At 40.5% G+C, this 7,679-nt stretch overlaps 1 protein-coding gene across 1 annotated transcript in view; it reads left to right on the top strand.

Annotated features, from left to right (window-relative positions):
* Positions 1–319: 319 nt before the first annotated feature.
* The window catches only part of tppp3 (tubulin polymerization-promoting protein family member 3), a 27,532-nt gene continuing 20,172 nt past the window's right edge, over positions 320–7,679 (top strand). The window contains exon 1 of the mRNA XM_037697744.1: positions 320–390. The gene's annotated coding sequence lies outside the window, so the exon portion shown is untranslated. The remainder of the gene's footprint in view (positions 391–7,679) is intronic.

Raw genomic sequence — 7,679 nt, forward strand, 5'->3', positions numbered from 1 at the left:
TGTTGTCTTGTGTTTCTGCAGGAGTTCATTGTGACTTTCTATGTCGTGTGGGTTTGGGAAACCATGTTTTGGTACATAATGAAGTCTGTGTGTGTGTGTACCCACGTGCATGTGTGAGCGTGAATGTGTGTGTGTTTGTTTCCTTATGAAACACACATCAACACTCTGGCCTCTGACCTGCAGCTCTGGGAGCAGACCAGCCTTACTTCTCCTCCTCCTCCTGTTTAACTGCCTCCCCTGATGTGGGACAGGATGTCGCCATGACGACGGGGTAAACAGATGATAACAAGCCCGCGGAGCAGCTCTGAGGACCAGAAGCAGAGACAAACGCAGGAGGACACAGGTACGACCCTGCAGGACACCAAACATCTGGAGACAGGCAGAGTTCAGGTGGGAGAACATCTGGACACATTTAATTTTCCTACAGTCTTTGATTATTGATTTTATTCAATCTTTAGATTATTGTTTCCAAACAGATTCTTTAAGTTAAATTTGTTTTGACGTTAGTGCTCTGCAGAAATTAACACTGCTTGTTTATTGTTTGTGAACTGTCAGTGTGTGTGTGTGGGGGGGGGGGTGTGACTTTACACGCACTAACACACCCAAACATTTCACCCACTGAAACAAAACTTGGCAGTCGTTTGTATTTATTACTGATCATGGTCTCTAATGAGCGTGAGCACAGCCTGCAGACACTGCTCAGGGTTTATTGTTGCTCTTTCTGCTAATATCATTCTGAGTAATTCAGGTATTCAATGATTGCTTTGAACACCTTCAGGGTCCAGATCTGAGCTCAGTTATTGGAGCTGAATAAAGTCGTATTCTGGATCCAAACATGCTGATGAGTCAGAGCTGATGTGATCGTTGTGCAGCTTTAAGATCCACATTAGAGCTCTTTGTTCTGATAGAAATCCTGATCAAATATGTTTAAACAGAGCTGAAAACCAACAAATATCTGTCTTTCTCATTGAAATAATTGAAGATAAATATTTAAAACCTTTAAAGCTACTTGTTCCATTTTCATGAAGAAAATAATATTGGAAGTCAAAAAAGAAAAAGAAAAGAAACAAAATCCAAAAAACTTCTTTCTCACATCAATAAATGGTAAATGGACTGTACTTATATAGCGCCTTTCTATCTTATTTCAAGATACTCAAAACGCTTTACACTACAATCTGTGTCCTCATTTACCCATTCATACAGCTCTATACTAGATCTCTACAAAGATAATTGAACAAATCATTCTAATGAGACTAATCAGTGCTTTATATCACATACACACATCAATAAGTAAATTAGTCTTTGAGTTAGGTTTGGAAGTGATGGTATCCATCAGTACCTAGTTCAGTCCGCACTGAGAAAACACTGCATGTAATAATGTCCTGAGAGCGCACGCTGTAGCTGCACTCACACAGTGAAGATAACAGACCAAGTAGTGATTTAAAGATAAAAATGTACCAGTGGGAGAGTCTGCATAAAGTTAATGATGACCATTTAACCATTGAATACAGGGTGCAGTGATGGGTATGGTAGTTACAGCCAGTTATGAATCTAAAGCCCCTTTTCCACAGCTCCTCTTCAGCCCGGTTCGGCTCGGTTTGGTACGGTTTTGAACGCTTTTCCACTGTCATTTTTTCCTGGAATCAGACCATTTTTTAGCCCTTGCTTCTCTGGTGGGACCAAACGAGCTGAGCCGGCACCAAAACGTGATGTCAGTACACTGTCTGTCACTGAATGGTCGGAGGGAGGAGTCACTAGATCTTTCAGAAACTGTTCTAAACACAGATCCGAATTTGCAATTACTTGGAAATCGGAGAAGCAGCTGGATCTATTTTAAAGCTTTTAAAAACAATAATGACAACACCGTGGTCTAATGCTGAAGTGCAGGGGTTTTTTGTGTTTGTTGGCCGACGACAAAATTCAGAGTGAGCTAGATGGAGCTCTGCCGGTCTCCCCAGTCTTCCACCGGAGTTTCGAGCTGCTGACTCACGGAAGGCCGCTGCCCAGACCCCGGCCTTGCCTGCTCATGAAGGCCGAACCCAGATCCAGGCAGGGGGCTGGCGGACCGGAACGGAGGATGGAAACGATTTTAAAAAACATTTTATGTATTAAAAATTAATGTGTTTTTTTTCTTTGATGATTTAAAAACAAATAAATGAAGGGAGACGGCTTTTTCATGAAATTCTGTTTTCACTTTAATGACTATTAAATAATCTGTTAAAGTTAACTCAGCTGAAAAGACACATAATTATAGGATATCTCATGAATATTTGCCTCAAATATGTTTAAAGAAGCGATACAGCCTTTATTCAGCTTTATTCTAACCCACAGATGTACACATCACAAAACAAGAATTACACTTTAAATTAAAGCTTTAAATCAAAGCTAAACTGTAAATCAAAGCTAAAAATAATCTGTATACAAGAAAAAATAATCTGTATACGAGAAAAAATAATCTGTATACAAGAAAAAATAATCTGTATACAAGAAAAAATAATCTGTATACAAGAAACAAAACCACAATGAGCGCAAATACATCAAATGATGAAGAAAAATATTGAATTTTAAATATAGATATCCTGATGCATGCTCAATAATCCAGATAGAAAAATCTAAAAAAGTTAAATCTGGTCTTCTGTACATTCAAAAAACAAAATCAAACAAAAAAACAAAAACAAAAAAAAGTAGAAACATTTCTTCTTTCATCCAAAATACTTCTTCAGTCTGAGGAGCTGTATTCAGCTCAGTCTTTAAAAACTATCTATTTATGAGCAGAATACAGCTCCTCAGACTGAAGAAGTCTTTCAGATGAAAGAAGAATCATTTCTACTTTTTTTGTTTTGTTTTGTTTTGTTTTTTGAATGTCCAGAGGACCAGATTTAACTTTTTAGATTTAAATATAGATGTTTTTTGTAGAATCTGGTTCATCAGATTTAATTCAATTCAGTTTATTTATACAGCACCAAGTCACAACAGAAGTCGTGTCAGGGCACTGAACAGAAACATTCATATAAACAATAATAATTTAATATTATTTATCTGAGGAGCAGACTGCTTTGAGTAACTCATCGCAGAACTCTCATTAGCAGGACTTGAATTCTAGACACACCTCCAGAATCGGTCCTAAAGTGCAGGTGCAAATCCAGGCTGAGCTGAGCCAGGCTGAGCTGAGCCAGGCTGAGTAGAGTTGGGGCTGATTAGGAGCAGTGCAAATGGGTCAATAGACAGCATCCAACATCTGCAGAGTGCTTGTACTGTAGGTGTGTTCATGTAAATAATATCACCGGAGTCAATGGAGGGAAGGAAAGTCACAGTTACAAAGTGTTTCCTAGCATTCAGGGTTAGACAGGAACTATTTCTGAAAAAGAAACCCAGTTTAACTTTCAATTTCCTTACTAGGTTTTCCACGTGAAGCTTAAAAGAGAGATGCAAATAGACCGAGATACCCAAATATTTGTAGGAATCGACAAACTCAATAGGGACACTATTTGAGGATAAAATCAGAGGAAGAACTGCTGGGATTGACTTCCAGTTTGAAAACAACATCCCTTTGGTTTTGTTGGCATTTAGGACAAGTTTGAGATGGAACAAATCTGACTGGATGATGTCGAATGCAGATTGTAAAAGCTGTAAAATCTTAGCAACTGTTCTAGCTCAACAATAAACAATTGTGTCATCAGCATAGAAATTTAAGGATGCATCAGGGACGATCTGACCTACATTATTTATGTAGATTGTGAAGAGAGTAGGTCATAAGACTGAGATTTGTGGTACACCATTGTTACCAGTTAGATAGATGGAAGAAGTACCATTATGTTGAACACATTGCCTACAAGCTGAGAGATAGTTAGAGAACCAACCAATGGTATGAGCTGAGAAACGAATTTCTGAGAGCTTATGACACAAGATGTTCTGATCCACAGTGTCAAAAGCTTTAAACAGGTTTAAGAAAAGTGCAGCACAATGATCCTTAGCATCCAGTGCTTCAACAACGTCATTAAGAACCTTCAGTGAAGCAGTGGTTGTGCTGTGTTGTTTCCTGAAACCAGATTGATGTGGAGGTAAGATGTTAAATGAGTCCAGATACTTCTTGATTTGAGAATTTATCAGTTTTTCTAGAACCTTGGCTAAAATACAGAGTTTTAAGATTGGTCGATAGTTGTTCAGTGAGGTGGGGTCACCTCCCTTCAGCAAAGGCAGAACAAAAATTGAACAGGGAAAGCAGATAAATGTAAATGTTTTGATGCAAGAAGTTTACGTGAGTAGGAGTTACACTGTAGAACAGTGGTCCCCAACCCCCGGTCCGCGGATCAATTATTGCCGGGCCGCACGTCTTTGAGCACCAACATTGAACCCACAAGCTAGCAAAATGAGTAAGAAACAGATGTCTTTGGAAAGTTTCTTTCCGAATGGGGAAATGCCCAGTGAAGAGACAGGAGAAGAGTCCATATCTAAGAAAAAGAAAACTTTTAACAGACAATACCAGGAGTCCTACTTGAAATATGGATTTATCCCAGTAGGTGATTCTCACATACCAAGCCCGCTCTGCATAATATGTGGCGCACAGGTGCCTCTGTCGGTTACCACCGTGATTCGGCACATTGAAGAAATAGCCGAAGACATTGAGACACAATTGTTGGAGAGGGTTAATAAATCACCGTGGTATGCCCTCCAGGTTGACGAAGCTACAGATGTTGACAACAAAGCAATATTATTTGTGTATGTGTGATATATTTATCAGGAGGATGTGCATGAGGATATGTTATGTGCACTATTGTTGCCAACCAACACCACCGCTGCAGAACTGTTCAAGTCGCTGGATGGTTATGTATCGGGAAAACTTAAATGGTCATTTTGTGTCAGGATATGCACAGACGGAGCTGCTGCCATGACCGGACGGCTGTCTGGTTTAACTGCTCAGATTAAGGAAGTGGCACCTGAATGTGAATCTGCACATTGTATCGTTCACAGGGAAATGCTGGCAAGCTGAAAAATGCCAGCAGAATTGAACAGCATATTAAATTATATTATTAAAGTTATTAACTACATCAAAGCACAAGCCCTTAACTCACGCCTGTTTGAGAAACTTTGTGAAGAGATGAACGCAGAGCACAGACACCTTCTCTTATACACAGAAATAAGATGGTTATCCCAAGGGAAATTGCTGGCCAGAATGTTTGAATTACGAGAGCCGCTGTAAAGATTTCTCTCAGAAAAGAAGTCACCGATGGCAGCAAATGTCAGTGATGAGGAATGGGTCACAAAACTGGCTTACCTGTGTGACATATTCAACCTGCTCAATGAACTCAATCTGTCACTTCAAGGAAAAATGACAACTGTCTTCAAGTTGGCAGATAAAGTAGCTGCATTTAAAGCCAAATTGGGTTTGTGGGCATGGAGCATGAACAGAGGAATATTGGACATGTTTCAAACATTAGTGGGGGATTTTGGGTGAGACTGAGCTTGAGCCTTCATTCTCCCAGCTGGTGCACAATCACCTGTCTTTGCTTTTAAAGGAGTTCGAGCGCTACTTCCCAACCACAAAACACCCACAAACTGGCAAGGAAAGGCTCCATGACCCATTTGTCAACAAGTGAATCTAGCATGTATGTACAAGAAGAAGATCAGCTGCTGGAGATCGCAAATGAAGGCGGCCTTAAAAGTATGTTTGAGACAGCAACACTGCCGCTGTTCTGGATTAAAGTCATGGCAGAATACCCTGAGATAGCCACCACAGCACTGAAAACCCTGTTGCCATTTCCGACATCCTATCTGTTTGAAGCGGGGTTTTCTGCAGTGACAGCAACCAAAACAAAACAATGGAGTAGACTGGGCATAAGCAACACGCTTTGAGTGTCATTGTCTCCCATCACTCCCAGATGGGACCGTCTCATTGCAGAGAAAAACGCTCAGGGCTCCCATTGATTTGTCATTATCGTGAGTTAAAATTTTCATGAAAATAAAACGTTTTTTATATTCGTTTTTGTGGCGTATCTGTATCTTATTTTGAAGGGATGTTTAAATGTTACCATAGCAACCAGAGCTTGTTGCAATTACCTTCGGGACAAATTGAGGTCGCCGATTGGTCATTTGTTGACACGCGTACTAGATTGACTGACAGGTCAAAAAAAAAAAAAAAAAATGAGAGCTGGCAGCTCCAGCCGCAGCGGTGTTCTGTGTTTATATTTTGTTAATAAAAAGTTCTAAAAAAAATAAAAATAAAAACATGGAGCCCACACATCAGAGCGGCCCACCAGGAAATCTCCAGACCCTCCCGCAGCCACGCTGGACCTGATTTTAATTCTCTCGTGACAAATTCCTTCATTTCTCACCGTTTCAGTCATGACATCAACTGAGGAGGAAGAGATCGCTTGCCTTTTGCCAAAAAAAAAACAAAAGAAAAGACCAGATCAGGGACGAAGAAGAGGAATGTAATTTAGCGGGCACACCAACATGCAGAAGCCTTATCTGATGGTTCAATCCCCCCGAGCCGCAATACAATTGTCAAGCATTGACTGATCCGTGGTGATAAAAAGGTTGGGGACCACTGCTGTAGATGATCAGAGGTGTTTTTTGGTTTGTTTTTGTTTAGCTAGTCCAAGAGAACGCACAGGAATTCGGTCCCAGCAGTTCTTCCTCCGATTTTATTCTCAAATGGTGTCCCCATTGAGTTTGTTGATTCCTATAAATATTTGGGTATCTTGATCGACTCGCATCTCTCTTTTAAGCTCCATGTGGAAAACCTAGTAAAGAAACTGAAAGTTAAACTGGGTTTCTTTTTCAGAAACAGATCCTGTCTAACCCTGAATGCTAGAAAACGCCTTGTATCTGTGACCTTCCTTTCCTCCATTGACTTTGGTGACATTATTTACATGAATGCTCCTACAAGAACCCTGCAGATGTTGGATGCTGTCTATCACGGTGCACTAAGATTCATAACCGGCTGTGATTATCGTACCCACCACTGCACCCAGTATTCACTGGTTAACTGGACATCATTAACTTCACGCAGACTCTCTCACTGGTACATTTTCATCTTTAAATCACTTCTTGGTCTGCTGCCTTCATACATCTCCTCCTACATGTCTCTGCATGAGTGCAGCTTCAGCGTGCGCTCTCAGGACATTATTACCTGCAGTGTTCCCTCAATGAGGACTGAACTAGGCAAAAGGGCCTTCTCCTACTCCGCTCCTGTTTCCTGGAATATCTTGCAAAAAGATTTCAAGCTCTCGACCTTGACCTCTCTAAGTGGCTTTAAGAATCTGTTGAACTCCTGGCAGGTACTAATGCAGACATGTTACTGTTTTTAGTTTTCTACAGTCGCCTTAGAATCTAGATGTTTTTGTTACTTTTTTGCCATCTTATTTGTATTTTCTTTTATCTGTATGCCTTTTAAAAACTGTCTATTGTTGTCGCTGTTGTCCACTGTTGTCATCATTCTTTGTTGAAATCAGGTCTGTCTTGTAAATGAGTCCTCGAGGCTCAGTTGGATTAACCTGTCTAAATAAAGGTTGAATGAATAGTGGCAGATCCTTGTGAGTGGAAAGAGCAACTTTATCCATGACCAAACACAAAGGTGGAACCAGGGGGTGGGGTCTCTCTCTCTCTCTCTCTCTCTCTCTCTCTCTCTCTCTCTCTCTCTCTCTCTCTCTCTCTCTCTCTCTCTCTCTCTCTCTCTC

The sequence above is a fragment of the Nematolebias whitei genome, chromosome 2, assembly GCF_014905685.2.
Source record: "Nematolebias whitei isolate Nwh7 chromosome 2, NemWhi1, whole genome shotgun sequence".
Taxonomy (NCBI): Eukaryota; Metazoa; Chordata; class Actinopteri; order Cyprinodontiformes; family Rivulidae; genus Nematolebias; species Nematolebias whitei.